This window comes from Lissotriton vulgaris, chromosome 1_1, assembly GCF_964263255.1.
Source record: "Lissotriton vulgaris chromosome 1_1, aLisVul1.2, whole genome shotgun sequence".
Taxonomy (NCBI): Eukaryota; Metazoa; Chordata; class Amphibia; order Caudata; family Salamandridae; genus Lissotriton; species Lissotriton vulgaris.
The window spans coordinates 405,351,624-405,371,360 of record NC_141685.1 but is presented as its reverse complement, the minus strand read 5'-3'; positions in this window follow the sequence as shown (position 1 = coordinate 405,371,360).

Here is a 19,737-nt window from a genome sequence, read left to right as displayed (position 1 = left end):
CACTAAATAAACCTGCGCTCAATCAACCCCCTTGTGGCTATGGCACAGAGCCGAGAGTCTTAACTTAAAGGCAATGCGTAAAGTATTTATGGAGTGTGAAAACAGTGATAGAGCTAAAAGGCAAAATAAAAAAACCTAAAATTAGTTAGAAGAATAGAGGAAAATGTAATAAACAAAATTACACCAAAAGGTAAAAAATACAATAAAGGGAACCGGAGATATGACTTTTTACAGATTTATGTAGAAATTCTGCCAAGAAGCACAAAGTGCCAATGGTAGTCAATGGTTATGGTATGACAGGACATGGGCACAATTTCATACAGACGCGGTGGATTACGGGTCCGCTACACTAACCAAGTTTGTCCTGGTCGAATATTTTACATTCTGACTTTAGTCCCTTAAGTCAAACCCACCACAGTAGTACAATTCTAAATTTCCCCAGGACTTCAAGGGAGGCTCTTAGAGACTTATGAATGGCAGGCAGAGGCCAACAGGAGTGTCCGGTCCAGGTCCAGTTACTTCTGGCCAGCTAGAAATTATGCAGGAAAATGCCTATTGTAGCTTGCTGTGTCACTGTAGTTTTAAAGACAGGTCAGCCTTATGCCCCTTGGAATACACTTCCTTGTCTTGGATGCAAGAGGGGCAGCAGTCTTCGGGGCTCATCTCAGGTTTCAGGCTGCAGGTTCAGCCCCCTTTTGATCTTTCACAGGTCTGAGAATGTTCTAAAGTGGGTGTCTGGTGATGCTGAATGCATGCGCAGCACAAACTAGAGGGTTGGAATGACCCCCGGGGATGCCCTAACCAATGGGATAAAGGCTTGTGGGATTAACCCTACCCACTATTGGCATTTTCAAGATGGTTGAAGTCTCTCAGGGCTGGGGGTGTTCATGGGGTGTGTACTATAATTACCCTAATATTCGCCCACATCTAACACCAAAATTCGGTTTGATCCAGTTCCTGTACCCAAAGTCAAGAGCCAGAAGTCTGGTAGAAGAGTTTTCAACAACCAGACATGGGATACACATGCATTGTTTTGGCATACTCTCTTCACCCTTTGAACCCAGTGACCTATCAAACAGTCTGTAACACTGCAATGCCAAAGTGACGCCCAGTATGATTATTGCCTGACTTACTGGGGGGGGGGGGGGGGGGTAATTGAAGGGCCCTGTAAAAGTGTCAGTTAGCATTTGCCTGTGACAGGCGAGGCCCCTTTGAATGCGCCCCAAATGTCATATGAAAAAGGTCAGCAGGGTATGAAATTCAAGCAGGACTTTGACAGTTTAGTATCAAAAATGGTCCTGTCAGCTCCCCCTGCATATTCTATAAGGTTCAAATGGATCATCTCTGCCCATTCAGGTCAGCCTATTGTTTGCTCCTGGGAGCAAGTTCAGACCTCTTTCACACCCATTCAAATGCGAATTACTGGTTGGCAGAAGTTGGAGAGCACAGTTATTTTTCCTTAATATCTCCCCCCAAAAAATCTAACTCCACAATTGAATTGAATTGAATTGTTAATTACTGTTAAAACAATTGTTTTATTTTCCATCCAGTCCCATTCCCGAGATATAGTAATAATATTTAATACTGCATCCCGGTGTTTTCCTTTGGAACAGCTAGCCTGGTTACAGTGAAAATAGCTTTGTGAATTTAGTCACTGGAAGGACAGGTTTAACATTAAATGTGTACATGTCCTACTTTTAAATACCATGCACCCTACCTTATGGGTGACAAGGCCTACTTAGGGGTGACATAAATATTTAAAAGGAAGCTTTAGGCATATCAAAAGGAGTTATTTTCACAGGCTGAATGTGCAGTTAACATGAGAGGTTACTGATGGCAGGTCTGCTGTCATATTTACATTGTCACTGAGATGGATGGTACAATGGTGATGCAGTTTATTTGACTTAAAGGTGCACCTTTGTACCATATACTAGAGACTTATAGGTAAGTTAAATATGCCAATCAGGAGTATACCAATGTTATAGGAGGAGCACAAGCACTTTACCACTGGTTAGCAGGGGTAAAGAGCACAGAGTTCTATAACAAGCAAAAATAGGGTTCAGGAAAAACAAAAAATAAATTTGAGGTGATGATGAAATAATAGCAAATTGCTCTTCCATGATGATCTGGCTTTACCCAGAACACTACAATGATCATCTTTATACCAGATAGAGGCTCACATCAGCCAAGTGAAGCTCTCTGCTCAAACTTTTTTGTCATCTGGGAGGCCACTTCTTTTGTGAACTGTCTGGCTACAATCTCATTAATCTAAGGAGTTCCTACCAAATCGAACACCATCAAGAAGCGATCTTAAATGCCTTTCAGCATAGGGATACACAATAAGGATAAACAGATTGATGCCAGGTTGGATCAGCATATGTCACTCCCTCAGTAAAAAGCTTGTGCTGGCTTCCAGTATTAGAATGCCATTCTGCAGTGATCTGTTCAACAAGGTGCTTTGCAAATTGGATTCTGTCCATCAAATTTTAAAAATATTTAAATGCATCTTTACACAAAACGTCAATCAATGAAAATATGTTACACTACTGCTCCAAAGCCACCATCACCACAGGAATAGGGTGGGCTGAGCTTTGTGATCTCACCCCCAACTCACTCGCCTGACTTGTCAGAAACGTCAGTAAGGAACTGACATTGTTTTAATGACTTGCTGCAATTTATATTGTAAAATGAATATTTATTTTTTTCTTAAGAAGATGAAGAGAAAAACAATTGCACTGTTCACACTTTCATTTAAAAAAATTAAGCGAGTCAATGAGTAACAGGACGGTCTGCGTCTTCTTAAGACTGAGTCCATGCCAATTAAGTGGTAAACAGTCATAATATCTATTCCAAAATATAGAATGGACATAATATCGAAGTAAAAATATAGAATGGACAAAATATCGAATGGACACAATATAGTGGTTACAAATATCGAATTTAAGGTAAGTAATATCGATTTTCAAAATATAGAAGTCAAAATATCGAAATATACAATATAGGCATTAAATATATCGATTTTTTAATAATATAAATTTTTTTAAAGTGTTTTGTATGTTAGTATATGTGTGAAAAGTGTATATTAATTTTTGTAATGTATGTTTAATGTATTTTAAGTAGTGAATTTTATGTTATTTAATTTTTGCGTAGTTTAATTCTGTAGCGGGTTGTGGGTTTATAGGGGAATAGGGTGGGAAGTATTTTAATTGTAATTAATTAAATATTTTATTTATTTATTGGTATTCATTTTGAATTTATTGTTATTTTGTAATTGGTAATTAGTTTTTATTAATTGCCAATTAATTTGTATTAATTGATTAATTGTTAATTATGGTAATTTTCTAAATTTATTTTCTGTATCGGGTTGTGGGTTTATAGGGGAAAAGGGTGGGAAGTAATTTAATTGTAATAAAGTTATTATTTTTTTCATTTATTCGTATTGATTTTAAATTTATTGTTAATTAATTTTTAATTGGTAATTAATTTCTATTAATTGGCAATTATTTTTATTAATTGGTAATTATTTTGTATTAATTAAATATTTGATAATTATGATAATTGTATTAATGTATTTTCTGTAGTGAGATGTGGGTTTATAGGCGAATAGGGTGGGAAGTAATGTAATTGTAATTAATTACATATTAAAAATACTTGTTGTGTATTAATAATTAATTTACTGTTAATTTTTAATTGGTATTAATTTGTATTATTAATTAGTTTTTATTTAAAATTAATTTGTTGTTGAATAATTATGAATAGGTTATTAATTTTTAATAACTAACATGTAGTTGTATTTCTAATTAATTATTACATAATATTAAATTGCTTATTAATTTCAATTAATGTTTTATTGGTAATGATATTTAATTTATTTTTAATAATATATTAAATCATTACTTTCCCTACTGTTAAACTCACTGGAGTGGGAATAGTAATTTTCACCCTCCCGCTATCCAACGCTTTCCCTACTGTTGCACTCTCTGGAGTGGGAATAGTATTTTTTACCCCTACGCTATCCAACGCTTTCCCAACTGTTGCAATCTCTGGAGTGGGAATAGTAATTCTTACCCCTACGCTATGCAACGCTTTCCCTACTGTTGCACGCTCTGGAGTTGGAATAGTAATTTTTACCCTCCCGCTATCCAACACTTTCCCTACTGTTGCACTCTCTGGAGTGGGAATAGTAATTTTTACCCTTATGCTATCCAACGCTTTCCCTACTGTTGCACTCTCTGGAGTGGGAATAGTAATTTTTACCCCTATGCTATCCAACGCCTTCCCTACTGTTGCACTCTCTGGAGTGGGAATAGTACTTTTTACCCCTACGCTATCCAACGCTTTCCCTACTGTTGCACTCACTGGAGTGGGAATAGTATTTTTTACCCTCCCGCTATCCAACGCTTTCCCTACTGTTGCACTCTCTGGAGTGGGAATAGTCATTTTTACCCTTACGCTATCCAATGTTTTCCCTACTGTTGCACTCACTGGAGTGGGAATAGTATTTTTTACCCCTACGCTATCCAACGCTTTCCCTACTGTTGCACTCACTGGAGTGGTAATATTAAATGTTACCCTCCTGCTATCCTACGGTAAAATATTGTAAATTTTTTATTAATAACTTAAATTAATTATATCTTAATTTTAAGGTTATTTGAGTATTTTTAAGTATGTTTTAGTTAATTATATTTATTATTTCATCAATTTTAAATTACTTTTAAGACATTTAAAAAAATTCGATATTTTGACTGACTATATTTTTTACAGACTATATTTTGGGTTCGATATTTTTGTACTTACCTGTTTGTAGATAGGAATTCGATATTTTGGCATTCTATATTTTGGTGACTATATTTTGGTAAGTCTATATTTTGTCATTCTATATTATGTCAGTGATCCCAATTAAGTGAACTTATGCAAAACAAAGTTCCAAATTAAATCATTATAGGTTTATTCGAAATTAAGATCATTACAGAAGAGGAGGAGCTACGCGGGCATCCAAGATGGTCGCGTGAGCAGAGAGCTCCCGAGACCCGCGCCGTCCTTCTTTATTTATCCTTCACCTATCCTGGTCATTTTGACGGGCTATTGCAGCGCTGTCTTCACTGATGCTAACGATCCTTTTTTGGTCGAAAACGGACCCTGGGGACCATCTTTCTGACATCTGCAATTCTTTGGCCTGCCCACGGGCGAGACCGGGGACTCGGCTACCCACTGTGGCCGACCTGAAGTTGAACAACAACGGCTGACTGGCAACTGGCCCACCGGAGGTGTATTGCTTTCACTTTCGGTTTCCATCTCTTTGTTCTTGTCTCCTCCTACTCTCCCTTCGCCTGTTGCCCTCATAGCCTGCACTTCCCGCTGAAGGACTGGCACGGAGGTTGCGATACTCCCATTTCACTGGCACGTCGGAGTTTCGAGACTTTTCCTCCTTTTCGCTCCTTCTCCTGGCTATCCGGCCAACATCGAGCGTGAGATGGCAACCAAAGCGGAGGCCGAAAAACGTCGGAAGGCTGCGACCCGGGGGGGATCGGTCCAGTCCAACATGATCGAACGCTACACCCTGCCGCGGGGCTCCCCCGGGGTCACAAGCGTTGGTGCTGAAGGACCTCAAACAGACATGCCATCTTCGTCGGAGGTATCGCTCCAAGATCTTTTGGCTGCCATCACTGGACTTAAGGCCGATATGAGTCATCAATTTGAAGCCGTAGTGTCCAAAATAGACACAGTGGCTGTGGATGTAACTCTTATTCGGGCCGACTTAGCCAAAACAAATGAGCGAGTCAAGGCTCTGGATCTTAAAGCATCGAGTCTGGTGACGGACATGGCTGAGGCGCAATCTGAGATTGGCAATCTGCGTGCCTCGCACGATCTACTGCTCAAGCGGATGGAGGACTATGACAACAGGGCCAGGCGGAATAACATACGCCTGGTCGGAGTGCCGGAATGTGATGGTGCTGTATCGACCGACCTGTTGGTCGAGGAACTTATTGTTGCTCAATTGGCTCCGGCGGGACTCAGCAAGTTCTTTGCCGTGGAGCGCGCCTATCGTTTTCCGGGAGGGCAAGTGAAGCCAGGGAACCCACCGAGGCGTATTATTGCGAGGCTTTTTCACTACCGAGACAGAGACGCTATCCTCCAGGCCGCCCGTAAGCACGGCCCTTTGAAATACGACAATAACTCTGTTTCCATATATCCCGATTTCACGCCTCAAGTGCAGCGACAAAGATCGGGTTTCCTTGGAGTGAAGCGTCGCTTGAGAGATCGGGGACTGAAATACGCCATGCTGTTTCCGGCCCGGCTACGGGTCGAATTTCGAGAACGAGCCTACTTTTTCGATCAGCCTGAACGTGCTGCTGACTGGTTGGACTCGTTGCCGTCAGAGGACTTTGGATGCGGAGGCCCTGGTGGAGCGGAAGGTGGTGCAACGGCCCAGGAGTAATTGGGGCCCCAGAGGTTCTGATTGAGACTATGCAACGTACTGTTTAAATTGATTTCGTGTCTTATGTTATCGCCCGTGACGGTGCGGGAACGGGTGATTTCTCCCTTCCTCCTCGGGGGGTTCTTTGTGTAGACATATGGGGCGACAGGCACACTGCAGTTGGGGGTGGCTTTTTAGTCAGCAGGGGTGCAGGGAGGGGGGTGTTGTAACGGGTTTTGGTTTAGGGGTTGGTTTTTGGGGACTTGGTTGTGTTTTGTTTAGTATGTTCTGTCTCGGTTTTCATGGTATTTCACATTTTGTAATGACTCTCAACTGTGGGCTCTGCTGGTGGGTGGGGGTGGAATGTTTTGGCCATAATGGGGGGGGTGAAATGCGGGTTCTTTCTTGGAACGTAAACGGGTTGGGTGATAGGATTAAGCGGGGCATTGTATTGCAATTCTTGAGGCGCCACACCCCTGATGTTGTATTCCTTCAGGAGACCCACTTGATTGGAAATGCGTGCAAGGCCTTAGACCGCCGGGGTTATCGCCTGGTTGCACACGCTGGTTTCACTTCAGGTTCTCGGGGAGTGGGTATCATGGTGAAGTCTTCCCTTGCTCTTGCCATTGACGAGGTTATCCTTGATGACCGTGGGCGGTATGCTGCTGTTTCTGGGAGGTGGGAGGGTAAACAGATCGTGTTTGTTGTTGTATATATTCCCCCGGGACTGCAGGCTACCACCTATGCTGATCTTGGCAGAACTCTCCTTGGGCTCCCGGACGGCTTGTTGATCTTGGGTGGGGATTTTAATTCTGTAATGTCCGGTGAATGTGATCGGTTTCCCCCTAGGGTATTGTTGCAGTCCCAATTGTGGCTCAGTGAGATGGCTGATACTTTTGGCTTGGTAGATGTCTGGCGCTCACTGCACCCCACACTCCAGCAATACACTTTCCACTCTGGTGCACATGGTAGCCTCTCCCGTATCGACTATTTTCTTATGTTAGCTTCCACTCTGTCCACTGTTCGGGAGATAAGACATCTTCCCCGGGGTATCTCTGACCACTCCCCCTTGCTGATTACGATTTCTGTGGGCGGTCTACTTGGCAACAGGGTCCCCCCGATTCCGCCCTGGCATTTCCGAAACCCCCGGCTCCGCTCGGATTTGGTTAAGGCAATAGATTGCTACTTTTCTGAGAATGTGGGCTCGGTCACTTCCCCCACTGTTCTTTGGGAGGCCTTCAAGACGGTTATTAGGGGTTCCGCCCTATCATTTATTGCTGCAGAGCGTAGGGTCAAGAGGGAGGCTGTTGTGGCTCTTGAAACTGAAATTACAGCGCTTGAAAGTGAGCTGGGTGGGAATGACACGCCTGCACTGTTACACACTTTGGAATTGAAGCAGGCAGACTATAAAGCCTGTGTCACGGATGCTGCTAAATTGATGCGGGCGAATCAACTAGGCCGACTGTATGACGTGGGTGACAAGGCTAGCAAGCTTCTAGCGTGGCTGGATAAGACTGAACGTGCGAATCGTGTTGTTCCTGCCATTGTTCGTGAATCTGGTGTGAGTGTTACTGATCCGGGTGAAATTGTTGAATGCTTCGTGGACCACTTCCGAACGGTTTACGCGCCTGTTAGCGATCGTGATGAGGCCGATTCCAGGCTGCTGCTTCGCGACATCGCCCTGCCCACTGTGCCGGATGAGGACTGCCTTGCATTGGAGGCCCCTTTTACTGTTGATGAGATTGCCCTCGCAATCCGATCCCTTCGCTCGGGAAAGGCGATGGGCCCTAATGGACTCCCCATTGAACTCTACAAACTTTGTCCCGACAAAATGGCCGCCCACCTGCGTCTCATGCTTCTCGAGGCGGTTGAGGCTGGGTGCCTCCCCCTTGAGCAGCGCCTCGCTACCATAGTCGTCATTTATAAGGACGGCATACCTCGTGACCACTGCGCCTCGTACCGCCCCATTTCCCTCCTCAACGCGGAACCCAAGATCCTTGCTAAGGTACTTGCAAATCGGTTGATTAAGGTCGTTTGCGACCTGGTTCATCCGGATCAATCCGGTTTTATCCCCCACAGGAACACTGCCCTCAATCTGCGTAGACTCCACAGCGTTCTCGCGAGAGCTCCAATCCTTGACGAGCCGGCAGTGGTCGCTTCCCTGGACGCCACAATGGCATTTGACACTATCGAATGGCCCTACCTATGGGCGGTCCTCGCTAAATTCGGCTTTGGCCCTAATTTCATCGCATGGGTCAAGCTTCTTTACGAACGGCCGCTTGCTCAGGTCGCGGTGAATGGTAGGTGTTCGGACCCCTTCCCCTTAGGCCGTGGCACGCGTCAGGGCTGTCCGCTCTCCCCGCTCCTTTTCGCATTGGCGCTCGAACCCCTTGCCGCATGGCTCAGGTGGGAACCTTCTATCAAAGGGATCCGATGGTCCCCAGACCTCGAGGATCGTGTCTCCTTGTACGCGGATGATATCCTCCTTTATCTTACTTCCCCTCAGAAGTCGCTCAATGTTCTTTTCGACGTTCTCACGTCTTTCGGTAAGAATTCGGGACTTGTCATTAACTGGACCAAGTCCTGTGTCTACGTCATAGCTGGTACGTTGCCGCCTCTCCCCCGCAGGTTTCCCATTCTGGTAGCTGCCGACGGTTTTAAGTATTTGGGGATCTATGTATCCATGACCTCCTCTGTCCGCTACGAGCGGAATTTGTACGCTCCGCTCCGTAGACTGAAGCAAGATGTTCGACGTTGGCGCGATTTGCCTCTATCTCCATTGGGCCGGGCGGCACTCTTTAAAATGATGTCGCTCCCCCGATTTCTCTACGCCCTGCAAAATTTCTTCGACCCAGTTCCGGCTCGCTATTTCCGTGAAGTCGAGAGTCTACAGCGACAACTTATTTGGGATGGCCGTGCTCGCATTTCCTTGTCCAAACTTACGCTCTCCTGGTATGACGGGGGTATTGCTTTGCCGGATATTAGACGGTACTACTGGGCCTCACATCTGAGTGCCATCAATCATGCGACCTATGCTCCGGAGCCCGCTCCCGCCTTTGCCTTGGATAAACTACTGTTACCTGGTGGCAATTTTAATAGGGCCCTGTATTCAAAGGCACCCTTTCGACTCCTTACGGGCCCGACGAAATGTGCAGTGCGGGCATGGAGAGATGCTACCGTGGCCACGGGCTGGAGTGGTAGGCTGACACGTAAGACGCCCCTGTATGATTCGGAACGGTTAGGCAACCTGTGGAAGACGAAAGGGTTTGAGAAATGGGACATGATTGGGATCAGCACGGTGGAGGACCTGTGGGCACGGGGCGCAGTTAAGTCCTTTGAGTCCTTGAAACTGGAATACCGGCTCGATGATAGAGAGCACTTCCGGTACATGCAGGTGAGACACGCCTTGTCCTCCGTCTTTCCACCTGGTTCCGATATACCGCAGTCCTCCCCCCTGGAAGATCGAGTCCTGGATGGCCACGTCCCGGATAGTACCATCTCCTTAATCTACAAGAAGCTTATTAATAACAGGGCTGACCAGCTTGAGAAGCTCCGTGCTGCCTGGACTGCTGACGGACTCGAATTAGACGACGAGGACTGGCAGTCAGCTGTGTCCTCCCCTAAGGAGGTGGCTATCCCGGCACGGCTCCGTTTCGTCCAGTTGAAGATCCTCCACCGTGTGTATCTGACTGGGGTGCGTCTGGTGCGGATGGGTTTGGTTTCGGATGGACGATGCAGGCGTGGGTGTGGAATGGATGGTACCTTCCTTCATATTCTGTGGGAATGCCCGATGATTGCAGCGTACTGGTCCAGAGTGCATGATGTTATGAGTCGTGTCACGGGGATCCCACTACTTCCCGAAGCACGCCGCTGTCTGTTGAATGTATGGGAACCGTCCGATTGTAATGTTGCTCAGACACTTTGGGTTACACTGGGCAACATTGTAGCAAAGAGAGATATCGCACAGCTCTGGGGCTCCCCTAGATTACCATTGCTAAGCACCTGGAAAGAGAACATGGACTGGTCCATGTTCCGGGAGAAGACTGTGTATGAGGCACGAGGGCGTCCAGGGAAGTGGTCCAGAGTTTGGGCTCAGTGGAATACTTACCGCGGAGATATCTGTGCTCCTCCGCTTGACTATGAGGTCCCTTTCCCCTCCTCTCCATGATTTACGTTCCTTCGCTATTTCCACTGCATGCTCTGTTTTCCCGCACGTGTCACCCCCCCTTGCCAGCATCCCTTCTCCTACATCACTTTCCCCCCCCCACCTCCAGCAACCCTTGCCACTATGATACCATGTGTTTCTGTGTTGGTGTTCTTTCAACAAAAACATAAAATTAAACCTCTTTTGTCCTACTTGTATGATATTATGTTCTCACTGACAATGTGGTCTTGATGGATCGCTTCAGCAACGTACTGTCTCAGAATCTACTTTTCACTCAGCCTGTTTATGTCATAGCGGCCGGCCCTGCGGGGTTGTAGGCAGACGCTGTGTATTGTGCATTCGTAAATAAAGGTTTTAAAAAAAAAAAAAAAAAAAAGATCATTACAGAAGGCTTAATGTAGTTAGTTTATTAATAGCAATCAATGTCTCAATCAACATTAAATCAAAAACAAATAATGTGAGACAATCAACAAAAGGTCTGCCTGCAAAGGAGACAAGCAGCCATAACTAGGTATAGTTCAGCAAGCGGTCTGACAAGTCTAACTCCAAAGGAAAGCCGGAAACACTCAATATAAATCAAACTATAGACTAGTGTAGTGTCTGCACACTTAGAAGCGCAAAAAAAGTCATGAAAGGCAAAGAAAGTCTAGGAAGCCAAAGAACATCGCTTGAAGATACAAAAACATCATCTTTTATAGGGTTTTAGATAGAAAAGCCACACACATTCAGTGCTTACATGTGACATTATAAGGTTGAACCACCAATGTGGGATTTTAGTAAGTCAATGGATATTCTAATTCATAAAATACTTTCAATAAGCTACATCTAAAACACCTACTTCTACTGCATATTAATAGATGAGTTGTGCATAGCAAAAGAAGTAAAGGGCATGATGTATGTAATACAGAAATACAATAGATGTTTCAACTTACGAATGGTCCCTAGGAAAGGCATGGGGCAAGGGACCTTGAAAGTTACAAGGACAGAAACATACTGGACATGCCTTACTTAGGAGGAACCCAAATTAATACAATTTATTACTGCAGAGATCTTGGATTAGGCTCCTAGTTCTCTGGTTTTCTTAAAAGGAGAAGAACAAAGAGAAACATACATGTGGGAAAGCTTGTTCACATAAAAAGTGCACAGTTCTTTCTGCAAATATATGTCAATCCAAGCTGGCTATGGCCTAGTCATGCTGATGATAGCTTATCTGAATTAGGTTATACTTTTCTAATTAATAAAAACACTTTAACAAATACCTTTGTTTTCTTTTCAAAGACGAATCCCCTCAATAAAAAAATGCAAAGTTATTTTTATTGTTGTGCAATTTTCAAGATAACTTGCACGCACTTCGCAGTCAGTGTAGTAAGTGTCATGCTCGTTTTGAGCTGTGCACAAAGTCATGAAGTGATACACAATAGTCAGAGTGACATTTACACTGGGCATATTCTCCGGTTTTAGGGCCTCATTTATGAGGCCCTACTGGCACCATTGCGCCACCGGAACATCACTTTTTTGACGTTCGGGTGGCGCAATGTGCCACTGACTGTCATATTTACAAGGACACGTAAAGCCATGTTACGTGGCATTTCATGGCCTTATAAATATGTGCCCTATTCACGCAGAAAACTGGATGTTGCTGGGGCATTCCCAGCAACATCCATGTCTAATAGATATGGCACATTCCTGCCCTTTTCTTTTGCCGTAGGGCAGTGCAACAGCAAAACCTGCTATGCTGCCCTACAGCAAAAAAAAAAACATAAACGAGGCCCTTAGTGTATTGTGGAACAAAATTAAGTGACAGTAACACTGTTTGCGCACTTTTTTGTGCATTCTTGCCAGCGTTGTTTATCACTGTAAATTCTGCTGTCAACGAATGCCAAGCCTTGCCCCACAGTTTTAACTCTAAAGGGGTCTGGTGCAGCGATTTGAAGAGAAGCAAAGGTTGATCAAGCAAGTTAGGGGTCCCCGGAAATGTGTCGTCCTACACTGAAGATGGCTCAGTCATTAAGCGCCTGCATTCAACATCAGAACTACCCACTGTGTTTATTGACGGTTGAACTCAGATAGATCTGTGCACTATTTTCTACAGGAATTCCACTGACCTTTGGGGGTTGTTTGGTTATATGTATGTAGGGCTATTTATATAGCACATTCCTAGCTGGGAAGCCACAAGGGGCTGAACAAAGGGGCAAGAGCACAAGGAACATTTTAAAGAATGTTTATAGAGCGGTAGAGATGAGTGTAAAGATCCTGGGGGAAGTGATAGCTTGTGTGAACTGATGTGTGTTCAGTTTCTCTAGCTCTGGATATAGCCAAGACCTTTTTGTTTTACTAATATATATATATATATATATATATATATATATATATATATATATATATATATATATATATATATATATATATATATATATATATATATATATATATATATATATATATATATATATATATATATATATATATATATATATATATATATATATATATATATATATATATCCAACATGTCCAACAAGGAATCACACAGGAGCCGTGGCCTCTATTCAAGTGCAGGTTTATTCCAGACACAACGTCCTACGCGTTTCGGAGTAGGATTACTCCTTCATCACGCCCGTTGTTTGATACCTAAGGAAGGTTTGCACTGGGTTTGGACGTGTTGGATTTTCGGGGCTGGCTACCCCTGCCGTGAGCCCGCCGAAACCAGAGGCTCGGGAACAGCCACAAACTTTGTGTATATATATATATATATATATATATATATATATATATATATATATATATATATTACCTACTGGCGGTCGCCAGTAGGTAGTTATAGTTAGGATTTTTTTCAATGCAAATTCTCAAAATTCTATTGTGAATAACTTTGGCGCCGGTTGACGAATCTGCCTGAAAATGTCCCCAAAGTTGCTCATTTACGTTCCGGTTCTTCCCTGAAAGTTTGGGGGGGAATTAGTCAAGCGGGGGCCGAGATAAAAGGGGGGTCCCAAAATGTGTTTTCCCCATGTTAATTTTCATAGGGCGGTCAAACTCACTTTTAGCCCGAACGGCTGAATGGATTTCCACCAAACTTGGCAAAATTGTAGGGACTGGTAGCCCGATGTGCCATTGCTATGTCTCAAGATAAGTGCTCCAGTGTTTTTTGTGTAATTTAGGTTAAAAAAATATATATATATATACCTATGGCAGTGCCCCGGTACGCGCACCGGGGAGCGCTCTGGGCGAACCACGCGAGGTGCGCACGGAAAGCTGATTGGCTCTCGGGTGTCTGTAAACATTCGAAACAGTCCGGAGCGGCCGCCATCTTGTGTCTCTGTAGAATCGAGACACAAGAGGTGGGAAAAACAAAGGAGTAAATGACCATAAGGGGGCAGAGTAGACCCCCCTGATCCCCTAGGTTTGATGTGGGGGTCATAAAAGGGCCCCGCGGGGCAAAACATTTTATTTTTTATTTTTCGATTTGCGCGGGGGAAGCGCCCGGTACGCGCACCGGGGAGCGGACCGGGGAGCGTACCATGGGAAAAAAAGAATGATAGAGTTTTCAAAAAATGTAGCATTTTTTTTTATAAATTGGAGGTAGTTCTAAAAAGAACTGTTTTTTTTTCTTTTTGTTGTTTTATATTTTTTTATTGTTTTTTGAACATTTTTTACTTTTTTTGACTTTTCTGAACATTTTTTATTTTTTTTGGTATTTTTTAAGGGGAGAAACAAAAAACAGGGAATTCTAAAGGGCTCAACAGGAGCAAAAAAAAAAAGCGGAAAAAATTAATGTTTCCTTAGGCACTTGTGGTTATCCCAAGCACGGTTAATAAGTGTGATGCATTGCTCTCCATAGCATATTGTTTGTCCACAAAAAATACAAACCATTTTAAAATTGGAAAAGTTTGTTTGTATAGTGGAGCACATCTCCCTAACTTCCGGTCCCGATGGGGTGGAAACATTAGTTTGGGAGGTGCTGGCAGAAGATTTGACAGGGTTTCTGGCCAGTTCCCTGACCTCTGCCCTAGCACAGTTATTTGGATGCTTTCGTAGCATATGTCTGATCATCGTGTGGTTACCGAAGGAGTATTTTTTGTTGGGATTCCCCCTTGACAGCTCCTGATGACATATTAAGCAGGTTGCCTTAGGCGCATTTACTTTTTTTTTTGTCGTTGGGGATTGAAAAAAATTGCCAGATGATGTGCTCTTTCGGTTTGTAGGTAATATTGTCCTCTCGGACGAATCTCCTCTCCTCCTCCTCTTCATCCTCCTCCTCTTCTTGATCTCCACCACTGTGAAGTTGTGGTGATCCTTGTGGTGGTGGTGGTGGTGGAGGTGGTGGTCCAGAAGATCCAGCAGCTGCAGCTAATGTAGCCATTTTCTACTGAAATAACTGCAGGTCTACCTCTCTCAAAGCAGAAAGTTAGAATGAGAAAAATAGGTGGAGTCTTTCATCATTTGGAAAAGAAAACTGTTCTGAACCAATGAAAAGTGTTATTTTCAGGTCACAAGACCAGGGGTTTCATCATTATGAAACAAAACTGTTATGAACCAATAAAAAGTGTTATTTTCAGGTCACATGACCCGACGCGCTTATGCTACGCGCCCTGGGGCGCGCCCTGGGGCGCGCCCCGGGGCGCGTCGCGTAAGCGCATCAGATGCTTACATTGCGCGATCGTATTCGCTTGAGTGCTTCCGGGTGCGCTTACGCCGTGCGTATCACGCGGACGCGGCTACGCGATACGTCACAATCATGTTTTCGTTCGCGACATTGGCGCTCACGGGACGCTTCTCGGTTCGCGCACCGGGGCGCATCAAAAGACTGCGCTTTCCAGGGCGCTCACCAGGGCGCGCACCGGGAGCGCTTCAGGGCAAAAAAAAAAAAAAAACAATATACATTTAAAAAAAAAATTAAATAGAAATATAATATAGGATTCATTTTCTAAAATATTACTTTTCATAGCTATAGACATTTGCTATTTAAAAAACTTTGAAATTCACTGAAAAAACATAGGTTTGGGGCCTTATATATAGTTAGGAATTAGCATTTAAAAAACCTATGAAATTCACTGAAAAAACCATAGGTTTCAGACCAGTTATAGTTAGGAATTAGCATTTAAAAAACCTTTGAAATTCACTGAAAAAACCATAGGTTTCACACCAGTTATAGTTAGGAATTAGCATTTAAAAAACCTATTAAATTCACTGAAAAAACCATAGGTTTCACACCAGTTATAGTTAGCTGGAAATTTTACTGACATAAAACCATTGAAATTCCCACGTTATAGTTAGTTGGACTCACTATAACTTGCGCGCCTGCAATGCACTGCTGATGACGTCACATATTAGATCACTCATGACATGGTCAGTGACATCCCTCATGACATCACTCATGACACCATCCTTGTGACACACTGACAGACCTCCTTTCAGTGTAATGTAACCCTTGAAACACATATTCAAAAATAGAAACTAACATTTTCAATAAAATGGAGATACCCATACCAGTTACAACAACCAAATCAGTAATTCCACCATCTATATACACATCCACTCATTCACCAACAGTTTTATATAGTCACTCATACATATACGCACTGATCATATGTAGTGATACACCTATACATCCTGTTACACACCGACAGTCATCCAAAAGTTACTCACACATGCAAATAAACTATTGAACATCCATTTATTTGCATATACAACTATACACACACTACCACCTTACTTCTATGGAAATTTACACATACTTACTCTCTTAAACAATCACTTATAGAAACACATACTTATTTAAACAGGAACTCTTACAATCTCTCGCTCTCACATATACTCACTTATATACATCAATACTCACATATACTAGATTAAAACATATGTAGTTACTGATAAAGACACTAGTGAGACAGTCATTCACTCACTAACACACACATATAGACACTAATCCACCCATACAGTCCTGCACATATGCTGTCTTCAAAACACATACAAACAGTGAGTCAGTCACCAACCCATGCAGCCACTTATACACAAAGTGAAACACTGATACATATATTTCAATATTTAAAAGATACTCGCTAATATATGTATTCACTAAGATACACTTAATAAGGCAGTTAACCAATCATTTTTTTTTTTTAAAACATCCATTCACACACTTATTTAACCATTTATTCTTCCATCGACCTTTACAAATACATATATAAAACATATTTATTTTTCAGAAAGACACACATTCACTGGATGGTGTCATCAGTGATGTCATGAGTGATGTCACTGACCATGTCATGAGTGATGTAATATGTGACGTCATCAGCAGTGCATTGCAGGAGCGCAAGTTATAGTGAGTCCAACTAACTGTAACGTGGGAATTTCAATGGTTTTATGTCAGTAAAATTTCCAGCTAACTATAACTGGTGTGAAACCTATGGTTTTTTCAGTGAATTTAATAGGTTTTTTAAATGCTAATTCCTAACTATAACTGGTGTGAAACCTATGGTTTTTTCCAGTGAATATATAAATATATATAATTATATATTGTACTTACGTCAAAGGACTTTCAGCCAGCCCTATTCATCCATTGGTCTACTGTTGTGTGATTCACATTTTTCTTCCTCCCACTAAAGTATACAGGATGGGGCAGTTGGTCGGTCTTCTTCAGCCACTGGCTAACTTCACTGTGAGTGACACATTCCACTCTTTCACAAATAGCACATCCTTACAAAGTAGTTCCCGTCACTATCATGGACTAATATGGCAAAGTGGGCCTTGCAAGGCCCAAAAAAATACTTTTGTGTTTAGTTAATGTTTACGTTTTATATTGGTGAGGGCCAGGCAGCTAAAAAGATCAAGTTTTACAAAAACCATGACAATACAAAACAAGCATTTACAAAGCTAAAAGGCTGTAGCCAATGCCAGAGCTATTGCCTTTGCCATTGCTTGTTCTGAATTGCAGGAGGCTTGGTGAAAGGCTGTGGCAGCCAGAGATCCCATAGCCGTGCTGATTTAGGCATTTATGGACGACTGATCCAAGATATGATAGGCCTTCCTCTCACAGGAGCATCAGAGCATTTTATGATACTTTAAGCCATGACCTTCTGAAAGATCAGTAGTCAGAAGGTAACCCGCCCCAGACATGCGTTTTATAACCACATAGTTCCCAGCACAGGTACACTCCGAGCTTTCAAAGGGCAAGGGCCAAGTGCATGGGAATGAGTAATTTAAAACTCCATTCTTTGGAAGAACAATAATTAACTGCAAGGGTTGAGTATCTTGCAGCAGCTGAAAGGATAGCGGCCTGAGGCCTGTAACTTTAGAAGTGGATTTATAGAAGCACATACATTCCTCGAGGCGCTAAGGGAGACATCAGGTTTCCTTGGACTCAGGGGTGTATCCCTGCTCTTTATGTGCACAGGCACAAACAGACACAGGCACGGGGACAGGTGGCACAGGCATAACCCTCATCTCCCAGAGTTATACAACAACCCAGAGAGACACCCTCCTGCATCTGCGCCTCCGAGGACAGCTGGGAATGGTCGTGGTGGGGGTCTGCTGACGACAAGGCGGGCTCGGAGGAGAGGGGACCGCCCAAGGACGCACGCCTCAGAGCCCTGAAGAAGCTGCCCTTGGCGCCTTACTTGCCCGACAGGGACTGACCGCGATGGCTGTCTCCAAGCGGTGCGATTTCCTGAGGACTGCCGGCGGAGTGGCGGTCTTCGTGGCGGTCTGCATCGTCATCGCCGTGGTGTGCCTGACGGTGGGCCGGACCCCCAGCAGAGGTACCGTCTGCATCCCATCCGCACTCCCCTTCTGTATCTCCCACTCACTTCAGGCTCGCGCTTTTAATTCACTTATTTTCTCAATGTCTTTTTAGTTGTATGTGGAATTGCGTGAAGTTGGTAGAAACTGGCCCCTAATCCAGTCTCTTCTCCCATCCTCTCATTTAGTGTTCCTTCATCTTCCAGCCAGAGACCCCGAAACTCTCTGTAAAAACGACAGAGAGGGGGGGCTAAAATAACCCGTGTCCCCCAGCCGTTCTTTCAGACGTCCCACTGTGCTGGTGGTGGTGGTTCTCTGAGTGCTGACTCACTAGCACATAGAAAGACACAGCACATTGGCCAAGATCACCAAACTCATCTCATAGTTCGGTGCATCTGTCCACCCTTCTACAGCTAAGGGTTCAAACCAGGGGACTATTGTGTGCGGAGTTACACTTTAATTTTGTTTCAAAGCAAACTTTGGTTTTGTTTTCGTAACACAACAGAAGCACAAGTGGGCACAGGTTACTCACCACAGATGGGGCAGAGCCAGGCACCTGTTGTACTCAGTATGTATAGTGTAATGAGCGAGTTCAAGACATTTAGGGATGGATTTACTATGGGGCACGGCAACAAAAGCTGCTGTGCTGCACAGCATGACAGGAGGGCAGCAGAATAGGTCCATAGCTACTAGTATATGGTGCTGTTTCTCTCTCTCTGCACTGGTGCGCTTTTGGCTGCCTGTGCACACGCACAACCTTGCACCATAGTGCAACTTAGTGCAAGGGTTTGTGTGTGATGTCAAGGAAAGGTTTAGCTGATACTTAGACATAGTTTTAAACACTTTTCCCACTTTGCATGTGTCCACAAATGCAAAGTTGGAAAAATTGTGGGAAAAGTAAACATTTCTCAATCTTTAGGGCTGCCTCAAGAGGGTGTAGATTTTTGGCTCATAATCCTACCTACCTTATTAGTAGCTAGGGCTTTTCGTCAAAACCCATTGGTAGTTGCATAGAGAACGCCAAAGTACCACCCATGGAACCGCGCCGCGAGACAAAGTAGCACAAAAGCTACTTTGCATTACTTTAGGCTACTTTCCAGTGCACATCATTGTTTGCTCTGAAAAGAAAATCCAGAAAAATACATTTAGCACAGGTTTGCGACATTTTTGTGATACAAACTGCCTCAAATATTAGTAATTCTGTCTCGTAGTCTCTGTATACTATGTGTCTGATTCTGTATTTGAATCCTCACCTAATTTAGTCTGAGCAGCGGGAATGAGTGTGTAGTGTCCATGGTAGGAGTTAGTTTCTGGCACTATACTGATAGAGGCCATCAAAATACATTGAGTGCACATCTTGCCTGTAGGACTGGCGAGTTAGGAGTGTGTAAAAGATTAAACACTACTCATT